Genomic DNA, 26,638 nt, shown 5'->3' with positions numbered 1-26,638 from the left:
AAGGCTGTCAATTCAACTAAATACCTGGGTGTTAAAATTACGAACAAATTCAGTTGGAAAGACCACACAGATAATATTGTGGGGAAGGCGAGCCAAAGGTTGCGTTTCATTGGCAGGACACTTAGAAGATGCAACAATTCCACTAAAGAGACAGCTTACACTACACTCTTTCGTCCTCTGTTAGAATATTGGTGCACGGTGTGGTTCCTTACCAGGTGGGATTGATGGAGGATATCGAAAGGGTGGAGAAAAGGACAGCTCATTTTGTATTATCGCGTAATAGGGGAGAGAGTGTGGGAGATATGATACGCGAGTTGGGATGGAAGTAATTAAAGCAAAGACGTTTTTCATCGCAGCGAGATCTATTTACGAAATTTCAGTCACCAGCCTTCTCTTCCAAATGCGAAAATATTTTGCTGAGCCCAACCTACATAGGTAGGAATGATCATCAAAATAAAATAAGAGAAATCAGAGCTCGAACAGAGAGGTTTAGGTGTTCGTTTTTCCCGCGCGCTGTTCGCGAGTGGAATGGTAGAGAGATAGTATGATTGTGGTTCGATGAATCCTCTGCCAAGCACTTGAATGTGAATTGCAGAGTAATCATGTAGATGTAGATGTAAGTCTGCCTCTGTCCGCTATGTGCTGTTTCCTGCGTTTCGCGAACAGATGTTGCTAGGTGCCCAGCAGTCCACTGGCCGCTATGTGCTGTTTCCTGCGTTTCGCCAATAGATGTCGCTAGTTGTCCAGCAGTGCAGCTGTCTTCTCCCTCGCTCGTCTCCTCTTGTTGGATGTTCCTAACCTCTCTCGTAGGTCCTATTCTCCTCCTTCTTTGCTTTTGTTTCGTTTTTCAAAGATTCTAAGCATTTTCTTATTTCACTCGCCACCTCTAGTAATGTGTTCGTCATTTCCTTCTTCATATATCCTCCTTCTTGTGCCACTTTTCTGATCATCAGAAGAGTGTTCTCAATACGATGCACTGCACTGTCCGCCATTATTATACCTCTTATTATACCGCTTATTATATCTCTTATCAGATCTTTCTGTAATGCAATTCTTCTGTTTCACTTTTAACCACCTCTTTTCTTGAAAATTACATTAGGTTTCTTAAAAAAGGGTGCATGATCTTTAAATTTTAATTTCGTTCTAAGTTGTCTAATAATCCAGATTTTTCAGAATTTTTTTTTATTATTCTGCATTAATATTTTAGCCAAATCATCCTTCTGTTCTACAGTTACACCATCAGTACAGTCTATTTTTTCCCTGATGAGTTCAACAGTCTCTTTTCCTTCTCTCTTTTATTATTTCCATACTCTCAGCAACATACATTAGAGGAAAATCTGCTTCCACATAACTCACATTATCCAGTTTACTGAGAAAATTTGTTAACTTTTTCACAACTAATGAAAGATGAAGCACCTGATACTGAGTGATCACTTGCACAGACACTTTGATCTATCTTACTTTTAATTTCAGTAAATTCTGAAATCATGTAAACTCTTGCCATATTGTCCTTAATTATAGAAATACATTTTTTTCTGCTTTCCTTTCCAAATTTAGACTTGAGCTATTCACTGTTTCTTTTATCTGTTCTGTGTTTTCAAATCATCTTTATTTTTGACATAACATGTTTTGTTATCATTATGAACTTTCTGACAATTAGCACTTACTGCTTAAAACCCATCCTTCCATATTTTTAAAACATTTTCCTTATGAGCTTTACAGTGGCTGGCTACTTTGGCAAATTTAGAATCTATTTCTGTACTAGCCTCAGTCTACTGGCCCCCACAATTACTTTCTACTTCAGCACTTCTATGGTCAAATTTTGTTAAATTTTCTTTTACAACGGCCAGTTCTATCTTCGTATTACAAATATCCCCTTTATTTCATCCATGTTTGAATTCATTTCTCCTTTTAGTTCATATTTGTATTTAAATTACTAAGCATAACTATTACTTTTGCCATGCTATTATCCATACCATCATTTTCTTGTTTCAACTGTACCAAGCAGCAAGTGGTCACTGAAAGGTTCTTGTTTAACACTACAGAGTTGTATCAGATCATAGTCACTTTCAACATTACTCAAATTTTTACCATTAGTGGACGAAGCCCTTGTCATTTCTTCTATAATGTCACTACTTGTTTCATTATCATCAAGACTTCTTTCATTATCTTGTTCAGTATCATTTAAAATTTCTATCTTAAAGAGAAAATTAGGTACAACAACTCACTATTGCCACAGTTACCTTTATCACCAACAACAACTTTCTTACCACTAACACTTTTTTCCTTACCAGACATTTTTGTAGAATTAAATTGGAACACGAATCAAAAAAGTTACTGAAATAGTTTTTAAATACCTCAACCTGATAAGTTTAGTGATGCCACCTTCACATCCATTTGATACAATCACAGTCTAACACAACGGGTCATGACACTACGCTTCGATTTTGTTGCCAAGCGGCCAGTAAGTAAAACTGTTGAGTTCGGAGCGGTCATGAAAGCGAAAGCGACTATTAGTTGTTTATTTTGGTTTGTGCAATGGTTTTTACAAACGAGAGCATCTGTTGTGCAATATATTGCACCAGCATCAAGGACAGAATATTAAATTTTATAAAAACATGCAGTATTCTAAATGATGAACAACATGAATTCAGAAAGGGCAAATCTACCGAAACAGCAATAGCTGAATTCGTAACACTGGTAACTAAAGCACTTGATGAACAGAAGGAAGTCTGTGGTATGTTCCTGGGCCTATCTAAAGCACTTGATTGTGTACATCATGACATCCTATTGGAAAAGCTTCATCTTTATGGTGTATGGGGAAAAGCAGTAGACATCAATAAATCGTTTTTGGAAAATAGAAAGCAGTGTGTAGAAATAAAGCAAAAAGTGAAAAATAATATAACAAGTGTCTTTTCAAATTATGAAATTGTCAAATATCGAGTTCCCCAAGGATCCATCCTTCGTCCACTACTTTTCATTTTGTATGTGAATGATATGACCAACTCAGTATCCAATAGTGTAGTCATGTATGCAGATAACACTTCAACTGTTATTACCAGTTCTACAACAGATGACTTGCAAGAAAAGGCTTAGCTAAATATGAAAGGCGAAAACAATTATTTTAGGGAAAACAATCTCTTTATAAATGGAACCAAAACAACATATATACAGATACATGCAAACATACAAGACACTTTGAGCAACCTCACAGTCAGGCTTGGAGACCTGGAGGCTGACAGCTATAAATTTCTAGGTGTAACAGTGGATAGGTATATGACATGGGAGAATCACATAAATAACATATGCAGCAAAATAGGTTCAAACGTATTTCTGATGAGAAAAATTTCAAAGTTAGTAAACAGACAAACTCTACAAACAATGTACTAAGGGCTAGTCCATTCACACCTCTCATACGGCATCCTGGCATGGTGAAATGCTGCAAATGCGCACACACAAAGGGTATTAAGATTACAAAACAGAACTGTAATACAAGAATAAAAAATGACTATCATATAGAAGGAAGCAGACTAAAATTAACAGACAAAGAACATGTAAATGATGGGTGCATAATGTAGAACGGTTTACCACAATGTATAAAGATGGTAGAAGGTATGTCTCTTTTTAAAAAAAAATTAATAATGTATCTGATCAATTTTTGCCCTTACAGTGTTAAAGAATATCTTTAAATAAAATATTAAATTGTGTGTATGTATACATTTTTATAATGTACTTTAATGACATTTTATGCGAATATTCTATAATATATATATGTACATATACTACCTTTTTTAACTAGCTATGTATATGCAAGATTTATGTAAAAATGAAAGTCTCCAATATCATTGTAAGAAATTATCCACAGACAAATAAAGCATAAAGAATAAAGTAGACACCTCATCTGCCTTTTTTAGATTTCCTAAGGACCCTGAGAGGTATAAGCTGTCATGTTACTTAACTGTAACATCAGGATTTGCTTGCAAACTACATGTGTATTAAAGATTAATGTTTAGTTTTAGGAGCATTAAATGACGACGGAATTGCAAACTAGAAGATCTTATGAGAAAAGACTCTTTTTACCTTTATAATAATGTTAATTTATGATCACTACACTTCGAACAAAACTGGTTCATGCATGCAGACAATAATAAACTCATGTGGAAAGCAGTAACCCACGCTGTTTGACATCCCAAATAAGCCACCTCAACTGACGATAAAAGGGAAACCCCCACAAAGGTTCGACAATCGGTCTAAAACTGTAAAACTGTCCTGTGACACAGAAGCAGCCAGTTCAACTCTCCATATATCAGTGCCAGATTCATCTGAATCGTCAACGCAGATCTTCTCAGACGATGAAGTCGTTAGATTAAGTGCAGTTATTCATGTCTTGCAAAAGCATGTGAGGTGCCAGAATGCGCAGAGCGCTAGACTTCGTGCAAACCTATTACGGGACAAGGAAAGTGCCTATCATTTAAAGTACAGACAGCAACAGAAACTGCATCAGGAGGATTAAGTAAAGAAGGACAAACATATTTTGATAACTGTAGGATACCGATTTTAAAAAAAAGATGCCCTTGAATTGTTGTTAAGCCAGATTAGCATGCCATTGTAAGAGAAACATGCTGAAAGGTGGAAAGACGAAAATAAGATTCTTGCTCTAAATTTATTATATTACAGCACTCGGGCATTGTCAGAATGTTTTTGTTTTCATCAGCGTGTACATTACAGAGGTATGTGGAAGGTGTACAAATAAAATGTAGGGTAAGTGACAATATATTTCACCTTTTGAAAGCACAAGTTACAGCATTTCTCCGATGCTTGTAAACTAGTTAATATGTCAATGGATGAAATGTCTTTACTGGCAAATTTAATATATGACAGCACTTCTAACAGTGATATTGGCTTTGAGGACTTGGGGTTTACACACACAGCATATTTCTCCCACTATTTGTCAGTTGTTTGTCCCACATAAAATAATATAAAGATGAAGGTCGTACTTGTGGCAACAGGTGACAATGAGTAAAACACGGTAGACCTACAGGACGACAAATGGGGCGTTAATCCCTTTTGCGAATAGAGGTACATGTCTGTGCTTCTTACATGTGAATCTGTATGTTCATATTCTTCTGGTACCAACGTGGTAAGCAACAGTTCTATCCAACATCACAAGTGTTTCTTCACGAACGTGTTGTAGGTTGCCACTGAATTCATGATTTTACCGCTACTTGCACATATTTTAGAATCATTTTTAGAACCATCTCTGTCTTCTGATATTACACAAACTCTTGAAGGCAAAAAAATAATTCAAATACTTCTTAAATTACTTAGGAAAGGAATGCAAAACAAACATTACAGCCTACTTACAGAGCATCTGACGTTCTCCTTTCTCGCTACTTGGAGAGCTAGTGTCGTTAAAAAAAAAATCAAATGGCTCTGAGCACTATGGGACTCAACATCTATGGTCATAAGTCCACTAGAACGTAGAACTACTTAAACCTAACTAACCTAAGGACAGCACACAACACCCAGCCATCACGAGGCAGAGAAAATCCCTGACCCCGCCGGGAATCGAACCCGGGAACCCGGGCGTGGGAAGCGAGAATGCCACCACACGACCACGAGATGCGGGCTAGTGTCGTTCCACCTGTCAAATGGTAACAACTTTTACAGCAGTGAGTGTCACGACTGTTATGTTAGACTGTGGTTCTATCTCGTATTGTATGCTACGTCCCCCACTACAGCATGCCAAACATGGTATTAGTCTAGTTTTCAAGATGGCTCCCCTCTCAGCTGCTCCAGTACACAGCATTCCTTCTTCTATAATCCTGTCTGGTTATTCATAATTCCCATGGACCTCTTCTGTTGTTCCTTTCTGTTGTCCAGCTCCAATTACTTTTCAAAACAGAAACTTCGCTATGAAAATTTTTAACAGAAACTGTACATTTTACTCAGTCATGCTCTAGTTCTCTACATGAGTGTACATTCCACTAACAGTCACTTGAATGTTTTATAAGTTCCTGTCTAAAGGGCCTTAACAAAGTGTTCCTTACATGTTAAGTCATTAATGTAAACTTCCACTAAACTCACTTTGTTACATTATGTTCTTAGAACTCGCTTGTTCATAAACTCTGTATCAACTCTCATATTGTGCCTTGAATGGGGAACCAGATGCAAGTGTACATGGAGGACCACTGGGAGATTAATATTTCCTCTCAGTAGCTGCGCCACTGGTCTTTTACCTGAAAATGTTTGTGAGAGGATTGTGTCTCTTAACAAATAAAAAAGGAAGTCTAGTACTACCTTTCAAACATCCACACAAAATCACTTTGCATATTTATTTATAGAGTCTGATTCTCATTGCTGAAGACCAGGACTCATTACAGATCAAACATGTTTATGTAGATCTCCTAGTACTCACATCTGATGAATAACTTTAAACTATATCCCGCAAGCAGTATGAGAATCATGAACAGATCAACAAATTGTCTACAAGACTCACAGAATGATGATAATATTTCGTTAAGGCTCAGTGGTATTTTTACAGATGTTACTTGTGAAGTCTATCACTGATTCTATTGATCAGTGCTTATATCCTTGCATAATCCTGAAGGCTAGATCAAATAACAGCACTAGAGCAGAAAGTGTAGAGAATACTGAAATCGCAGAGCAAGTTACATTCTGGCCAAGACTTAACTCGAAGAAAACTGAGAAGCGTAATTACGAAATTGCGCACGTTTCGTCCTTATATAGATATTCTAGAATATTATATGATTTTGGTTATTTGATTATTATCTGAAATTTCCTTAGGTCAAATTATTCCTTTTCAAAGAGATGTAATAATTACTATCAGACTTTGTTTATCAGATTACCAATATGAGCAGCAGCTATTAAAATCTACAGAACTAATTAATGTTTACACAATAGGAATTCCTGACTTTTAGAGTTGGCATCCATGTTGTTGTTGTTGTTGTTTTTGTTGTTGTTATTGCCCTCAGCCAGAGACTGGTTTGATGCAGTTCTCCATGTTATTCTGTCCTGTGCAAGCTTCTTCATCTCCAAGTAACTACTGCAACATCTTTCTGAAACTGCTTATTGTATTCACCTATTGTCTCCTTCTACGATTTTTAGCCTTCACGCTGCCCTCCAGTACCAAATTGGTGATCCCTTGATGCCTCAGAACGTGTCCTACCAATCGGTCCCTTCTTTTAGCCAGGTTGTGTCACAATTTCCTCTTCTCCCCAATTTTATTCAGTTAGTTACGTGATCTTCCCATCTAATCTTCAACATTCTTCTGTAGCACCACATTTCGGAAGCTTCTATTCTCTTTTTGCCGAAACTATTTATCGTCCATGTTTCACTTCCATACATGGCTACATTCCCAACAGATACTTTCAGAAAAGACTTCCTGACACTTACATCTATACTCGATTAACAAATTTCTCTCCTTCAGAAACGCTTTCCTTGCCATTGTCAGTTACATTTTACATCCTCTCTACTTCGACCATCACCCGTTATTTTGCTTCCCAAATAGCAAAACTCATTTACTGCTTTAAGTGTCTCATTTCCCAATCCAATTCCCTCAGCATCACCAGATTTAATTTGACCACATTCCATTATCCTCGTTTTGCTTTTGTTGATGTTCATCTTACATACTCCTTTCGATACACTCTTCATTCAGTACAACTGCTCTACCAGGTCCTTTGTTGTCTCTGATGGAATTACAATGTCATCGGCAAATCTCAAAGTTTTTATTTGTTCTCCATATATTTTAATTCCTACTCCAAATTTTTCTTATGTTTTCTTTACTGCTTGATCAATATACATACTGAATAAAATCAGGGATGGACTAGAACACTGTCTCACTCCCTTCCCAATCACTGCTTCCCTTTCATGCCACCCCGAATTTTATAACTGCCACCTGGTTTCTGTACAAATGGAAAATAGGTTTTCGCTCCCTGTAATTTACCCCTGGCACATTCAGAATTTGAAAGCGAGTATTCCAGTCAACATTGCCAAAACTTTCTTTAAGTCTACAAATGCTAGAAACGTAGGTTTGCCTTTCCTTAACCTATCTTCTAAGATAATTCATAGAGTCAGTATTTTGCAGCTGTGACTTATTAAACTGATAGTTCGGTAATTTTCACACCTGTCAACACCTACTTTCTTTGGGACTGGAATTATTATATTCTTCTTGAAGTCTGAGAGTATTTCGGCTGTCTCATACATCTTACCGGATGGTAGATTTTTTTCAGGGCTGGCTCTCCAAGGCTATCAGTAGTTCTAAGGGAATGTTGTCTACTTCTGGGACCTTTTTTGACTTATGTCTTTCAGTGCTCTGTCAAATTCTTCATGCAGTATCGCATCTCTCATTTCACCTTCATCTACGTCCTCTTCCATTTAAAAAATATTGCCCTTAAGTACATCGCCCTTGTGTGGACCCTCTGTATACTCCTTCCAACTTTCTGCTTTCCCCTCTTTGCTTAAAACTGGTTTTACATCTGTGTTCTTCATGTTCATACACATGGTTCCCTTTTAGCCAAAGGTTTCTTTAATTTTCCTGTAGGCAGTATTTATCTTACCCTTAGAGATATATGCCTCTACATCCTAACATTTGTTCTCTAGCCATATCTGCTTAGCCATTTTGCACTTCCTGTCGATCTCATTTTTGAGACATTTCTATTTCTTTTTGCCTGCTTCATTTACTGCATTTTTATATTTTCTCCTTTCATCAATTAAATCCAGTATCTCTTCTGTTACCCAAGGATTTCTACTAGCCCCCGTCTTCTTACCTACTTGATCCTCTGCTGCCTTCACTATTTCATCTCTCAACGCTACTCATTCATCTTCTACTGTATTTCTTTCCCCCTTCTTTTCAATCGTTCCCTAATGCTCTCTCTGAAATTCTCTACAACCTCTGGTTCTTTCAATTTATCCAGGTCCCATCTCCTTAAATTCCCACCTTTTTGCAGCTTCTCCAGTTTTAATCTACAGTTCATAACCAATAGATTGTGGTCAGAGTCCACATCTGCCCCTGGGAATGTCTTACGGTTTAAAACCTAGTTCCTAAATCTCTGTCTTAACATTATATAATCTATCTGAAAACTTCCAGAGTCTCCAGGCCTCTTTCACGTATACAGCCTTCTTTCATGATTGTCAAACCAAGTGTTAGCTATGATTAAGTTATTCTCTGTGCAAAATTCTCCCAGGCAGCTTCCTCTTTCATTCCTTACCCCCATTCCATATTCACCTACTACTTTTCCTTCTCTTCCTTTTCTTACTCTCGAATTCCAGTCACCCATGACTATTAAATTTTCGTGTCCCTTCACTACCTGAATAATTTCTTCTATCTCATCATACTTTTGTCCAATCTCTTCGTCATCTGCGGAGCTAGTTGGCATATAAACTTGTACTACTGTGGTAGGCGTGAGCTTCGTGTCTGTCTTGGTTACAACAACGTGTTCACTATGTTGTTCTGTAGTAGCTTACTCGCGCTCCTATTTTTTTATTCATTGTTAAACATACTCCTGCATTACCCCTAAACGAGTTTGTATTTGTAACCCTGTACTCACCTGGCCAGAAGTCTTGTTCCTCCTGGCACTGAGCTTCACTAATTCCCACTATATCTAACTTTAACCTATCCATTTCCCTTTTTAAATTTTCTATCCTACCTAACCGATTAAGGGTTATGACATTCTACGCTCTGATCTATAGATCGCCAGTTTTGTATCTCCTGGTAATGATGTCATGCTGAGTAGTCCCCGTCCAGAGATCCGAATGGAGGACTATTTTACCTCCAGGATATTTCACCCAAGAGAACACCATCATATTTAACCATAAAATAAAGTTGCATGCCCTCAGAAAAAATTACAGCTGTAGTTCCTCCTTGGTTTCAGCCATTTGCAGTACCAGCACAGCAAGGCCGTTTCAGTTAATGTTACAAGGCTAGATCAGTCAATCACCCAGACTGTTGCCCCTACAACTACTGAAAAGGCTGCTCATCCTCTTCAGGAACCACATGCTTGTCTGGCCTCTCAACAGATACCCTCCATTGTGGTTGCACCTACAGTGCAGCTATTTGTATTGCTGAGGCATGTAAGCCTCCCCACCAATGGTAAGGTCCATGGTTCATGGAGAGTTGGCACCCAAATTGATTATTAATTTTAGATGCTAAATGATACACAATTCTTAATATGCTATTGCATATTTGTTATTGGAGTCGCTGGGTTCCGAAAATTTAGCCCATCAATAGTATGCTAACATAATCCAGAAATTTATAGTGGTTTGGTCACAATATAAGCTCAAAGTTTGGGCTGATTTAATTAATTAGGTCTCCTGAATTAATTAGGTCAGAGCTAAAATAAACCTGACTTGAAAATGAGCAAAAATTGGTTCACAGTTGGGGGATGATGTACTCTTCTGAATATATTTACTGGCTCACCAATTTTTTTTATGGCTTTCTAGATCTAAAACTTTGAAATACAGTAACTTTCAAAATACATGATTTTCAGCAAATCTGATTAACATAACACATTCAGAGCAATGAAGTACACAATCTGAATAAACAGGTTTCCCAGGGTAAATTAATTCACGTTAGTATGTTATTCATGTAACGTGTACTCAGATAACTGATTCTATCATCGAAATTTGTGGGGAGAATAACAGCAAGAAATGAAAAATACTACTGTAGATCTTAGCTATTAGAAGTGCAAAAGGTAAAGTAGGATGGCATAGGCCAAACCTGCTTTGTCACGACGTCTAGCAATTGACCTACTGAAAGGAGAGTTGCCCCTTTGCTTTCCATACCAAACCTTCGAAGTTTTTGTCACGTTAGTGTTCATTTACTGCATTGGCACAATCTTGGCAGTGTTTTATCAGACATTCATAGTCCCGCACCTAGCCTGTATCTACAGAGGTAACTCTGACAACTCCATTCAGCGGTGTAACGCCACTCTTCTGCCAGGAACCGTCCAATGCAGCAACACTGTTAGTAGATTGACAAATACCTATAGTTTATTTCGCTACCCTTTGCATAGATACTTCACTGGCTTCTGTTAGAGCATTATGCAAATGTTTATAATGCCTTTGACAGGTGGTGGGAGATCCATCATAGCACAGAATATTTTGACTGCTTTTCTTCCCTTCCAAATACGCCTCAAGGCATAAGCAAGGTGCATATTCACTTCACTATATTTTGTGCGTGTTACAAGAGATGTCATTGTACATTTCGTTACTTTATATACTTCACATTTCTCTACAATTTTGCTGGATAGACCTCTTCCCTTACTTTATGTCTTCAGTAAATATAAGGGATTTTCAGTGCTACAGTATCTACACTTAGCAACAAACAAAAGCTATTGTGAAAGCTTGCACTTATTAATTAAAGTATAGTCATTATTTTTGCTATTTACAGAACCAATATCTTGTTCATTTTCTCTAAGAAGTTTCAACTGCCTAGCGAACTTTAAGGGCTGACATCACTTCACTTTGGTCTAACAATTTCTGCATTTTTAAGATTCCCAAAAATACACTTGTATTATTTTATTACCGTAAAATTTACATATACAGTTAAACCGCTTGATTTTTGTCATTTTACAACATACAATGGTTGAAATACGCAGTCACAATAACAAGTTTACAACATGAATGCACACAGAAAAGTAATTAAACTCAAGTAATCTACTTGTATCGACAGAAAGATCGATTGCAATAAATCTGTGCTCATAGTACAGTCGATGTATTCTTCAAGCATATTACACAAACGAGTTGCTATGGACAAAGTGGCGGTTTTGTGTTTGACAGTACTGTGACATCTAGGAATTCTCATGCTACATCTGTTTTACAAAAAGCTTTAAACACCAGAACAATGAAGTACTATACATGAAGTATATATTTTTAGAATCAGGAACAATTATAGAATTTTATTAAATAAAAATTGTCATTTTGGTCCCTCATGATGTCCAGGTCCCCTGGCGCGCAGATAATCAACTCACAGATTTAACATCTTCGTTTTCACCAAGTAATTTTGCAGGAATTTCAAGCATTTTGCGCCAAGGAAAAAGAAACTCCTTGTCACCTTCCTTAAAATTAAGAGAAGAAACAATGGCATGCAAGAAATATTCATAAATAATTGCATTTGCTTACATGCAGATGAATAAATATTTTATTCAGTCTTTTGTAAGCTACGTCTTGCACAAGGAAACATTCATTCACATCCAGTCATGCATGATAACGGCAGATTAACCTGAAACAATAATACCAACAATGACTCTGATTGCACTAGTTTAAACGTGTAGACAATAAAAGAAAACCAATGTCTCTTGTACTCTATTTTAACGGTAAAATGTGCGCATGCAAAGGGATCAGTTCCAGTATACAAGCTCTCTAGTTGCCCACCAACTCCCATAAGTGTCAGGAGTGAAACGAATCTTGCACGATCTCTGATTGAGAAAGTGTTTTCTTTCATGTGGTTAAATATGATGCATCCTTTCTGAACAGATTTCCTGATCTTTACTTAGTATCTTCATTTCTAACTTTAAAAAATGAACAAGATGTAAGAAAGAAAAATAATCATTAATATTATGTAGGCTGATAAAATGTTTGTTTAAACTGTAGAATTAAAATGTCACCAAAAGCACTGAAAACTGTGACTTGAAAAAACTAGCACATGCACAATACTGCGATCTGCAGAAAGATCAAAATAATTTCTTCACTTTTTGGACATGTTTTCAAGTCAGCTTAGGATCAGTGTTCCAAAATTACGTTAGTGCTGTTGCTTCTTCTACTACAACTTCAAAATTCTTTCTTAAGGTAGACTGTTTCTTGTAACTCAAGAAGCTGAGAGTTACTCTCTATACCAGTAGTAGAGGACTGCAGTAGTCTGGAAACTAGGTTAATACATTCCAAAATTTTATTCTGAAATACGAGAGGCTGGAAAAAATTAAAATTTTCCATATTTTTATCAAATTAGAAGCTTCTACCCTCTCAGACTACTTCTTACTCTTTGAAATTATGCAAAATTTGTATGAAATTCTGTTTGATTTATAACTATGAATCATTTCTCGAAGATGATTTAGTTGGGCACAGTTTCTTTGGAGTCATCATAACATGTGTGTCAGTTCCAATATATTCATTTACTTGTTGCCATCAAACCACAGAAGCACTAGGGAAAACATAAACACATTGTATAGTGTCAAAAATCTGTACTTGTTGCACTGTATTCATGATGGAATCATTTAGTATCAAATTAAAACGAAATAGTATCAGCTGTTCGAAGAGATTTCCGGATTGCAGCCAGTTGTCATAAACTTCACTCCAGGATATTCCAGCGAGACACCTGCCAGTCATCTTCGCGTGAGCCATCAAAGACTGACGAATATGTAAGTAGTGGGACAACATATGTATCAGTCCACTTTGCATTGTTGCCGAATTTATTCAAGATGGCGGTCATAGATGTCGCAACGTCTCAGTGATGGCATGGCAGGATGATGAAATTTTGGCATGAAAACAGATCAATTGGGCTATTGTATTAACCTAACCCCATCCCCCTTTCCCTCGCCACCTCCACTCCCTTCCCCCAAATGGACATTGGTGGGAGAAGTACACAGTCTGTGCTTTGCTGTTGGATAGGAGTCTTTACTTTGTAAGGATTGTTCCCCTCCCCATCCCATCAGGAAATTGGCGAAAAAAGGACTCTGTGATGGGCTGCCATATAGGACAGACGTAAGCATGCATTGTTTATCTAAACAGCTTGAATTGTCATAGGCAGTAGCTCCATCTAGTGTGTTCACCTGACCTAGTTCACAGCACCACCACCAGAGGGTGCTGTCGTCCTCTCCTCTCTCCCTCCCATGACATAATCCAAATAGCAATCTGGGGAAAAATGGCAGGAAGAGGACACAGTCTGTGTCTAGCTGCTCGACTGTGAGGACAGACGTAATTGCTTACTGTGCTGGAGAAGGAGGAGTGTATTAGCATCTGAGGACTGTGTCGATAGCAATATTTGATGAAGACAAATACACTTCATGAAATAATGAAAATGGGACTAAATTATGCTTGGCAACTCTTACTGATGAATGCATATGCTGTAACAATAGATCATTTGATAAAAGTCCAGTCAGTCAGTCTTCCAAAGCGAAAGGGGTGAGACATTCATTCCAGAGTCTGCACACTCCGCTGGAAGACAGGCAACCCGCCGGCTTACATCACAGTCAGGTTGAGTACCAGCGTATGGCACAGTCACATGGTAGCTACAGGGATACAGGCTAAGCACTTCTTCTCATCTTGGAAATACTAGTGGACCTCCTCCTCCTCCTTCCCATCCCCCTAGCACACAGATACCCTTTGTCGTTGAACATGAACTGCTTCAGGAATCATTACATCTGATGTTGTGGAATATTGCCACTTACGTAATTTGAAGATGTCACAGCGACTAAGTGTACAAGCTGGAATTTTCGGTGAATTTTCCGTGTCCTACAGCTGCTGGTCTGGAGATGCTCTAAAGCCACAATGGCGGATGAGGGACAGCATCCTGCCAGAGGAGGATGATCTGCTTGGATGTGACTCTGATCACTCGAACAAAGAAGACATCACATTACTCTCAGATGTCATGGAACTTTCAGTTGACTCCTTACCCCCATCTTGTTCAGACCAGTGTGTAGAGGCTCCTATGCCCCACACAAAGAATGTCTTGTGAATGGAGCATTCTGTTTGGCTCTTACTGAATTTACCCACCAAACTGCTGCTGCTGCCAGTGTGGGAGCACTGTCCAGGCAGACAAATTGCAAGACTTTCAGCAACAAAACTATTTTGTACAGATTGAAAAAACCATAGACCAGTCATATTGCACTGACAGTTAAACCCTGAAAAAGTGGTCTACAGATCATGAAATACAGAAATTATTACCAAAGACACTTCCTGAATTACACTGGTAAAGTTGCTAAAATTGATCTCACTATCAACTGTGCTGCATATTATTAGAGTACATCGATAGTGTCCATCCACTGATATGCTGTTGATTAGCACATAATGATCGATTGACATTGCTTGTTTGAGATGGAGAAAGAGTCTTGCTTTGGGGGAGGGGGGGGGCACACCTTCCATATATGACTAGTACCTAAACAGTGATCGCGTCCATGGCTACAATATTAGGAGTCAATCGAAATGGAACACCAAGCCATCAGCTAACCCCTCACTCTGAAAGGTGAGTTTAAATATAGAGGTCCTCAATCGTCTTTGGACAGCTGTTTGCAAACGCTCCACAATGCCCCAAAACTCTTTCAGTTTCCATATGTTATGACTGTCTTTACTTAAAATCATCCTCTGTGTGTGTGTGTGTGTGTGTGTGTGTGTGTGTCATGGGAGAAGCAGTAAATTTACACTGTGCAATGTCCAGCTTTCAGCCAGAGTCAGTGGATCGAAACATGCTGATCTCAGTTTAGAACCTGACACAGACCTCGAAGGAATGGCGAAAAAAACAAAATGCATGGTCATGTACAAAGCTGTGCCATACGCTGCTTGGATGTGTTACAGCATAAAATCCAACATATCAAACAATAACTCAGGGAGCCTCTCCTGTGAGTGGTGGCCTGTGCGATATGGTCCTTCTACAGTACAGGTGATCACACTTTACACCGGTCTGTGGAAGCGACTTCAATCACTGAGTAGTTCAATACCTGTTTATTTAACGGGGTTGGCACACATGCTCGATGCCAGAATGCAGATGGTATTCGTTTTTGATATGTATATGGGAATAGATGGATGTGGTAAATTCTTATCAAGTTCTCTATTGGACGAAGTTAGCGGAGTTTTTAGAGTTTATAGTTGGCTCCTGTTGACACAGAGAATGTTTGGGTGACAGACGTGAATGGACCCTGGCAGATGCAGATCTGCTTTGGACTGCAGTACCTGTATGCAACTTGTAGAAGTACTACATTGTAGTAGCAAAATCCTTGCCCTTCTCTCAGTTACCATACTGTAATTTTATACCACAATCTTGTGTTGCAGGAAAAATCTTCGTTAGGCGCTGGCCTCATACAGTGTACACAGTTGGCAGAGCTACAAAATCTTGTTCCCGTTTCCACCTAGCGGTCCTGTTACTCTGACTCAGCTTTCACCGTTTCTACATAGGTCGCAGAGGATGGTAGATATAGTGCTCTCCAATTTCTACTCAGTTCCAACTTAAACTGAGACTATCACATGCACAAAGCTGCAGGGATGGCGGGTCAGATGGTAGAAGGATGACTTAGAATCTATTATATCACTGGCCATCCGTTGGTTGGTTGGTTGGTTTGGGGAAGGAGACCAGACAGCGTGGTCATCGGTCTCATCGGATTAGGGAAGGATTGGAAAGGAAGTCGGCCGTGCCCTTTCAAAGGAACCATCCCGGCATTTGCCTGGAGTGAGTTAGGGAAATGACGGAAAACCTAAATAAGGATGGCCGGACGCGGGATTGAACCGTCGTCCTCCCGAATGCGAGTCCAGTGTCTAACCACTGCGCCATCCCGCTCGGTCTGGCCATCGGTTTTCGCGTGTAGACCTACCAGTTTTCTCAATTTTTTCGAGATTTCACGTAAAGATCTTCAGATATGAGATAAGTTTCTAGTACTTGGTGACTTGCAGCACGTTCCACCTCGCTACATCTTGCTAAAGTTGCTGGTTTCTAGATAAATAATTTCCACTATTTATCTTCGGAATTATACTGTGCAAGCGATTCTGCTTTGTAAGCGATATTGCTATGAGCTTGATATCGAGAAGTAATGCGTAAATAGTATGATATTCTGGCAAACCATGTGAAAATACATGTGTTCTTCTAATCGCAGTGTATGGAGATGGGAGTAGAAAGCAAGCAAGCAAACAGATCAAAGCCAGAAACAGTAACGCCTTTGTCCGAGGGGAACTAGCCCAGCCTTTGTACAACAATACAGAGAGTGACCGTAGTCCACGGAGGGAGCTCTGGTCTCATATCAGGCAAGCGTGTGCGAGGGCAGCTGACTCGTAACGGTTAGCCGCGGTGGATGGCCGACTGACCTCGCGTAAAGTACACTCCTGGAAATTGAAATAAGAACACCGTGAATTCATTGTCCCAGGAAGGGGAAACTTTATTGACACATTCCTGGGGTCAGATACATCACATCATCACACTGACAGAACCACAGGCACATAGACACAGGCAACAGAGCATGCACAATGTCGGCACTAGTACAGTGTATATCCACCTTTCGCAGCAATGCAGGCTGCTATTCTCCCATGTAGACGATCGTAGAGATGCTGGATGTAGTCCTGTGGAACGGCATGCCATGCCATTTCCACCTGGCGCCTCAGTTGGACCAGCGTTCGTGCTGGACGTGCAGACCGCGTGAGACGACGCTTCATCCAGTCCCAAACATGCTCAATGGGGGACAGATCCGGAGATCTTGCTGGCCAGGGTAGTTGACTTACACCTTCTAGAGCACGTTGGGTGGCACGGGATACATGCGGACGTGTATTGTCCTGTTGGAACAGCAAGTTCCCTTGCCGGTCTAGGAATGGTAGAACGATGGGTTCGATGACGGTTTGGATGTACCGTGCACTATTCAGTGTCCCCTCGACGATCACCAGTGGTGTACGGCCAGTGTAGGAGATCGCTCCCCACACCATGATGCCGGGTGTTGGCCCTGTGTGCCTCGGTCGTATGCAGTCCTGATTGTGGCGCTCACCTGCACGGCGCCAAACACGCATACGACCATCATTGGCACCAAGGCAGAAGCGACTCTCATCGCTGAAGACGACACGTCTCCATTCGTCCCTCCATTCACGCCTGTCGCGACACCACTGGAGGCGGGCTGCACGATGTTGGGGCGTAAGCAGAAGACGGACGGCCTAACGGTGTGCGGGACCGTAGCCCAGCTTCATGGAGACGGTTGCGAATGGTCCTCGCCGATACCCCAGGAGCAACAGTGTCCCTAATTTGCTGGGAAGTGGCGGTGCGGTCCCCTACGGCCCTGCGTAGGATCCTACGGTCTTGGCGTGCATCCGTGCGTCGCTGCGGTCCGGTCCCAGGTCGACGGGCACGTGCACCTTCCGCCGACCACTGGCGACAACATCGATGTACTGTGGAGACCTCACGCCCCACGTGTTGAGCAATTCGGCGGTACGTCCACCCGGCCTCCCGCATGCCCACTATACGCCCTCGCTCAAAGTCCGTCAACTGCACATACGGTTCACGTCCACGCTGTCGCGGCATGCTACCAGTGTTAAAGACTGCGATGGAGCTCCGTATGCCACGGCAAACTGGCTGACACTGGCGGCGGCGGTGCACAAATGCTGCGCAGCTAGCGCCATTCGACGGCCAACATCGCGGTTCCTGGTGTGTCCGCTGTGCCGTGCGTGTGAGCATTGCTTGTACAGCCCTCTCGCAGTGTCCGGAGCAAGTATGGTGGGTCTGACACACCGGTGTCAATGTGTTCTTTTTTCCATTTCCAGGAGTGTATTTAGTGGTGCGAGAACTATATACGGTGCATGTGCTTGTGCTGTCTGTCTTGGTGGTATATGTACGAGCGTCTGGTGGCCGACAGCTATATGTAGGATGCAGAAGTGATGATTTTGTATGGTGTAGGATGAGAATCGTGTTTGCTACCACATCGAAATGGTGTGTGGTGATATAGCCCGGCTGGAGATCGTTTTCATTCTGAAAAATTCAAGTTTTCGTCGGCAGTAGCAGAGCAGTTTAGTTGAGTAAGTGTCTTTGGTGATAATTTCCATATTTCATGAACTGTCAGTGCAATATTACTACTGTATGCTTTTTTTTTTGGTCTTACAAAATAGTTTTGCCATTGAAAGTCTCATAATTTCTATGTCTGCGGAAAAAATGACTGGCAGTGCTCACACACTGGAAGCAGCAGCAGTTTGGTGGATAAATTCAGTAAGAGCCAATCAGAATGCTCCATTCACAAGACATAATTTCTTCAGGGCATAGGGGCCTCTACGGACTGGTCCGAACAAGACAGGGTTTCAGGTGTCTACTGAAAGTTCCTTGGCGTCTGAGGGTAACGTGATGACTTCTTTATTCGAGTGTTCAGAGACACTTCCAAGCAGATCATTCTCCTCTGGCGGGATGCTGTTCCTCATCCGCCAATGAGGCTTTAGAGCATCTCCAGATCGCCATCTGTAGGACACTGAAAATTCACCGAAAATTCCCGCCATTTTGTTCGTCTACAGGACAGTGCTTCGAATTCTGTTTCTGCAATTGTTCTGATTTTCCAGTCTGTGCTCAGACACCAGTGTGTGCTTCGAGATGTGAGAGAAAAAATTACGTCCCTGACGCCAACAGCAGCAAATATAAACTAAGCCCATTCATCGTTTCAGAAAAGTGATGAACACTACAGCAGCTGTAGGACGTAGAAATTTTTCTCTCTCTCTCTCTCTGGCAGCATCTTCAAAAAAGCACCTAAAAGTCGAAAAGTGTTGAGCGTCCTGTTTTAGAGTCATAGAGATATTTATTTCGACTTCCAAATATCATCGTTTTGGTGTGTAAAATTAGATATTGCAGCTGATATCGGTTTCGGAATCTGTTTCCCACAAAAGCGTGTGAAGTGTCTCGGAGTCAGTGTTCAGCTGTGCCGGTATATATAGCAAAATTGAGGCAAACTACTGTGCAGCTATCTTTTTTGAAAGTGTAATTACGGAAGTGTTCAGTTGGATTTAGTAACTCCTGAAGTAGCTCGTGCTCAAACACAAATGTATTTCCCACAACAGTGCGATCTTTTTAGAGTCCATGTTGAAGTCCGGCGGTGGTGGAATTTGTCGGAATAAAACGTGTAGTTGTTTCAATATTCTTGCGTCACCTGCAAAGCTCTCTCTCTCCCTCCCTCGCTCTGTTTTTATGCGGTGGTACATTTAGTCCCTGTGATATGAAGTTATGTATGTGCAATATTCCACAACAATAGATGTAATAAGTCCTGAAGCAGTTCGCGTTCAACACAGATGGTCTCTGTGCGCCGGGGATGGAAGGAGGAGGAGGAGGGCCGCAGGTATTTCCAACGCGACAGGAAGTCCTTAGCGTGTGGCCCTGCGGCTGCCGACTGCCGTCAGGCTCAGCGCAAATTGAGACGCGTGTAGCCAGCACCCCCTATAAAGGAAAGCCTGCTAGCCCGCTCAGTGACGTCACGTACAGAGTCTGGTGCCGGTGCTCGCAGTCCGTTTGGCCACAGCAGTAGATTGCAAAGGGGCCCGGGTGACGAAAATTCGTAAAGAAATCTGATACACCTCTCTCATGAATTACAAGATTTCCTTTCTTAAATGATCCAGTTCTTTTGTCTGTAACTTATTTCTGCATACCTTTTAGCCCCGACATAAAATCTTGCTGTAATAAGTTTCACTATCTGAGGCATTAAAACTCCCAAATGAATGTACCCATTTCATTGTAGTTTATTTTATTTTAAAGTTGCTTTAATGGGGATTGTCACGACTTGTTTGATGACAGTTTGGTTTGCCGTTCAAAGATCGTCAGCTGTACAGAATGGAAGTGTTTGCCTCCAGTGTGCTCTTTTCCAATACCATTCCTAAACTGTAATTGCTGTAGTATAAATTATACATCTCTAAAAGGCCCACCAAAACGTCTGCAACAGTATATATTTATCTTTTATGGGTGACCACCATACACCATTCTTCCGTTTTGTAATTGGCTGTGGAAGACGACTTTTATTGACAAAAATTTTGATTGAAAGCCACCCGCGAAAGATTCTTGTATGCTCTGGCAGACTTTCTATTAGGTTTTTTTTCAGATTTTCAGTTAAATACTGCATTATTTTGACGCAGGTCTAATGGTGTGGACGGCATTTTGCAAAGTAGCACACTGGTGGCTAACATTTTACGGACTTTGTTCACTGTTATTGCCGCTGATTATTCCTTGTGTTACGGAAAGTAGCAAAATCTATTTTAAAATCTGGTTGCATGATATACCTGTAAATTAAGAAAGACGAAAATTGGGCAAATAGTGGTCGAATTATAACAGCAGTTGTGTGAGTCGTTTCAAAAACCAACACTGCCATGAAAGAAATGTTTTACATATGTTTTAGTCCACCATTCAGCAAGCTTGTATTCATGCTTTTTTACATTTAAAGAAATTTCTCCTTTTAATAGTTTTTAAATGAAATGCAGTTCTAATGAATATTGATATGATATCTCTTCTCAGTTTGTGCATCTTTCCCTAAGAAACATTCTTTCCATTAAGAAAATCTCACTGGCTCAAGATGAGTATGTAATGGTATTGCCAGAAACTTTTGGTAGGCCAATACAAATTTCAATGAATTATCTTTTCTCCTTAAGTTAACCAAATTTCAATCTATGTATTCAAATTATATCAGGTCTCAAAATACAGATTACCACTTTAGAATTTCCCTGCTCTCAGCTGAATACCTTTGAAGAAAGAATGTTTCTGTACTACGAAATATATACTTTTGAAACAAACTGTTTGCATGAATTACATGTAAATAAATTTCAACTACAAAGATAGCTTTCATTTCATCTGTTGAGAAATTTATGAAGTGCTGTGACCTGTGATGAAATAATTGTGAAAAATGAACACTTACCAACATTTGGGTTGCACTGACCAGTGGTTTAGATACTTCATCCTTCCATAAGTTCGGGTAAGGGGGTAGGGGTGGTGGTTCAGCTCTATTTAGTTGCGATACATTAATGGATCATGATTCTAAATTATATATAATAGTAAACTATCAGAAACAGTTTAATTGTTTAGAAGTGAAACACATGTTGCATCTACTGGCCATGCCAATATGAATGAATGGTAATGAAACTAGAAAAATTCTGTATATGAATCAATTTATTTATTTCTTTATTCATCTTCCACATACTCTTGTTGTCAATAGTCACTAACAAATGGAATGAGAAAAATTTTAGATTATAGTGGTCCACTACAGAAAATTATGGATGTACAGCACAAATACTATGTAGGTACAAAATAATTAAGACTTATGGACACCAAGTCAAAACATTAACAATAAGCACATAGTTGAGACAGAAGTTTCATAATTTTAGGTGTAATAATGATAAATTTTGAACAACATTAATTAATTAATTGCTATTTTATAATCTCCAGGGTAGTGATGGATAGTTCTTTAAGTAAATGGGACACTAAAAGAATGCAAATAAAACACTGCACCATAAAGTTTTGTGTAAGTGGAATGCATATGAAAGCACTGTAGTAAAAAAATGGCAATGAATATAGACATTATATTAGGGCACCCTGTAAATTGCAAGTAATTACCATCTGTAATTGTATGTTATGTGGCAAAAATGTATCAAGTGGTATGGGAATATGATCAGTAATGCCTAAGTTGGATATGGACACATTAATTAGATTAGGTGAGTGAAAATAAATTTTTGAAAATTCTTTTATAAATAAAGACATTTAAAAAGCCAAGAAGAGGGCATATTTGCCAGTCCATCTCAAATGTTTTCCTTCTCAGTATAGATGACCCAGAAAGAATGCACTTTATGGCACAGAGCAAGCATCTATTTAAAGAGCTCAGTCATTAACCAGCCTGAGGATTCCTGGCACTCAATAGTGCTTGTAATAGAAGTGAGAGCTGTTCCACAATTACATTACTATTAGATGAGGAGACCTGCCAATCATCATACACAAAGAAGGCCATGAAAGTACTGCAACGCCCTCCCCTACCAGCTCCTCCATTTGTAATGGTAGTAAAATATTCACAAACATGATCTACAGAAGAAAATTTTGATAAAACAACAATTATAACAGCTGCAGAAAAAGTAGTAACCTCTGAAGGAAAAAGAGGCAATTGTCACAGCATGCACATCTGCATTCATAACAATGACATTAATAGAAAGCAGAGGAACACCACAAACACTACATGAAATCTAAATTTGTCTACTTAAATAATGCATAAATACTATAGTAGCTTCTTCAACAGCAACAATTGATGAATCATTACAAATTGGCAGATTTCTCAAGCTAAAGTAATAACTTCAGTATACAAAGAAAAGTGTTGCAGAGAATGTAGAAAACTATTGACCAATTTTTCTTTTGTCTTCCATTTCTAGAAGGATGGGAACTATAATTAATCACCAAAACAAATTAATCCTGTTTGCAAAAGAAGTGGAGTCTGCTATAGCACAGTTTGTGTAAGTTGTTCTCAAAATAATAAAGGATGGTGATCAAAATGTCATTGTCTTCGCTTTGTCAAAGGCATATGGCATTTTGGGCCACATAATTTTATTACACAAATTAGAAATACTGTGAATAAGATATGCAGCAAAGAAGTGATTAAAGTCATACATCCCTCCCCTCCCGCCTGTATGTATCATTCGCCACCCAAACTTCAACTAAGAACGAATTAGTGTAAGTTTCTTTATATTAAAGATTAATATCTTCGATGATAATTTCAAGTTCGACTGTCACTGTTGACAGCTGTTAGCAACTGTGTATTAAAATATTTATATAAACTCTCAGTCATAAGTTGCAATTTGGTAAGTTTCATTGCTAGACTAGTTTCAGATTAACCTAAGTAGTTCAGCTTAAGAGGCATTTGTTGATCAGGCAATACTAATGATGACAGGTTTTGTATTAACGATTTAAAAAGAATGTAAGATAAGGATTTCAAAATTACGTCGTAAGAGCTTGCAGTTTTTGCTGAGTCACAGAACATTCTTGGGATAAAATTAGAGACTGAAATGCCCCTGCACTGTCTTTGACCAGCCTACCTTGCATCACCGTTACTGATTGAATGTGCAGCTGACCAGAAATCTCGTGAATAAATGACCTAGTAGATAGTGTCGGAAGTTCCATACGGCGTTTCGCAGATGATGCTGTAGTATACAGAGAATTGCAGCATTAGAAAATTGCAGCGAAATGCAGGAAGATCTGCAGCGGATAGGCACTTGGTGCAGGGAGTGACAACTGGCCCTTAACATAGACAAATGTAATGTATTGCGAATACATCCTTAATTGTATATTATATGATAGCGGAACAAACACTGGTAGCAGTTATTTCTGTAAAATATCTAGGAGAATGCGTACAGAACGATTTGAAATGGAATGATCATATAAAATTATTTGTTGGTAAGGCGGGTGCCAGGTTGAGATTCATTGGGAGAGTCATTAGACAATGTAGTCCATCAACAAAGGAGGTGGCTTACAAAACACTCGTTCGACCTATACTTGAGTATTGCTCATCAGTGTGGGGTCCGTACCAGATCGGGTTGACAGAGAAGATAGAGAAGATCCAAAGAAGAGCGGCGCGTTTCCTCACAGGGTTATTTGGTTAGCGTGATAGCGTTACAGAGATGTTTAGCAAACTCAAGTGGCAGACTCTGCAAGAGAGGCGCTCGAGAGGGTGCATTTCTGGATGAGGTATCGAATATATTGCTTCCCCCTACTTATACCTCCCGAGGAGATCACGAATGTAAAATTAGAGAGATTGGAGCGCGCACAGAGGCTTTCCAGCAGTCGTTCTTCCCGTGGACCATACGTGATTGGAACAGGAAAGGGAGGTAAAGACAGTGGCATGTAAAGTGCCCTCCACCACACACCGTTGGGTGGCTTACGGAGTATAAATGCAGATGTAGATGTAGAATGAATGGAGCTAGTTGAGTCCTCGCTTATCCAAGTACACTAGTTTTCTCCAGATGCACCAATGTTGAGAACGATAGCACCCCTTATCGGTGTATAGTAACAGACTTGAAAGTGTCGTGATGTAATAGCAGACGGTTAAGAAGAGTAAGAAACAGGTGATTTTTATACATGATGGAGCTCCAGACGGATGGAGTTCGGAGCATTTTACGTAAATCAACTACGCTATCAACTCTAAAGTATTGTTCTAGAGTCTAGGATCAGTAGAAGGTATTGGTAAGAGAGAACATAAACACACGCACTCCTGAGGCTACAACGTTCCACACTTACAACAGGCTATAATGTTAGATCACTTGAGTTTCCGACCTATCAGTCGTGTGGAATGCAGCGCTGTTAATATCCCAATGTAAGAAATATATTTCCAGCATATGAGATACATCCTTCTTGCTGGTTTCTCTATGATAAACTATTGTATTGAACCGTAAAATGGGAAAAGTGCTTCCATAAAACAGTGGCTCTGTGTGATACATGCACAATATAGCTTTCCAGAGATGTATAACGTCCACTGTCCACATCCGATCACGGTTCAGAAATTATACTATGCCCAATCAGTCCTATATAAAATGATCGTTAGTAATGGAGAATACCTCTGACAAGTCTTGTATGTATTTGATGATCTATAGACAACTTTTGCGGAGTTTAACTGCCGGTGCAATATGGTGATGTGTAGAAAACAGTTTTTGCCGCTTTAAGTTTCGTCTGCAGAAGAAAAGGGCGGACAGTGCTCCCACACTGGCAGCAGCAGCAGCAGTTTAACAGGTAAATTCAGTGATGGACAGGCTGTCCCATTATGATTGCTAGGAAGAATGCACCCTGTGCTATTCTGGGAAGCATTGCAACATCTCTCTTGGCACTGGACCGGCACCGCAGCAATGAATCATTATGCCAGCAATGGTGCCTAGGTGAACACGTGTTTTGACAGGTATTTCTCGGGTGTCACTTTATGAAAGAGATTCCGCCGCCTCATCCTTGTGGGACCTAAACTGACACCTACGCATAATTTGGCAGCTGATAGCCACGTCGTCACTTTGCCGGGACCGCCGGTGCATGCAACTCCTGGGGATGTGTGCAGAGTCGGCGGCGTCGGCGTCGGCCGTCGTGTGGCGGGATGTGTTTTTTATTAGCGATCTTTTGTTTAAACTATATTCCATCGATTTCACTGACCAGTAGGATGCTGCGAATTAAAAAAAAACTGCCCCATACATGTGAAGAATATCGATTTAATTAATTTTTATAAATATTTTATATGGATGGGGTGTTAGCGGTAAAGTAGTTAACGAGAGGGTGTGCATGAGTGGGTGAAATGGAGCAGAACAGCAGGTTAAGTGCCGAACTCTAAGTTAATTTGCATAGTTTTTATGTAAAACGCAGTACAGTACTTTAAGGGGGTAGGTGACAAAGAAGAATGCGCCAGAAATGGCGTTCAAAAGCATGTGAAATTCCAAAAGTGTACCAGAAAATGGGAGGACATAACTAATTACTTAATTTGGTATCAAAGGCAGTACAATAGTTGAACAAAATGGAGGTGACATGGAAAATCACTTAACAGAACAATAGGTTAAGCGCTGACAAAGGGCCAAACATTAGGTTCAGATACACTGAGTACAATGCCGAACATTAGGCTATGCAACATGTTTGCTCCATGTAATTACTTCTTACAAGATCTACAAGTTTCCAAACAGCAGAGAATGATGAGCAAGGGAAATCCAACCCCCTGATTTTTTTTTTATAAATAAACAATATACCCTTGAATTTTCTGTAATGAGACCCTTCCTCTCCACGACCAGACCGCCATCTTGAATTACGTCACAGAAGTTGACAGCCCCTCTGGTGGCAGTACTGTGTACTAGGTCAGTTGGGCTCCGGACCTTGTGGTGAACACTCTTGATGGCAGTACTGCCTCTAATTGTTTAAATAAAGACTGAAAATCCAGCACAGGCTGCATCCTTTTCTGGCCAATTCCTATGAAGAGGTAGTGATCAGATGACT

This window comes from Schistocerca cancellata, chromosome 5 (assembly GCF_023864275.1).
Source record: "Schistocerca cancellata isolate TAMUIC-IGC-003103 chromosome 5, iqSchCanc2.1, whole genome shotgun sequence".
NCBI lineage: Eukaryota > Metazoa > Arthropoda > Insecta > Orthoptera > Acrididae > Schistocerca > Schistocerca cancellata.
The sequence above is the reverse complement of the archived record's forward strand: the minus strand, read 5'-3'. Positions refer to the sequence as shown.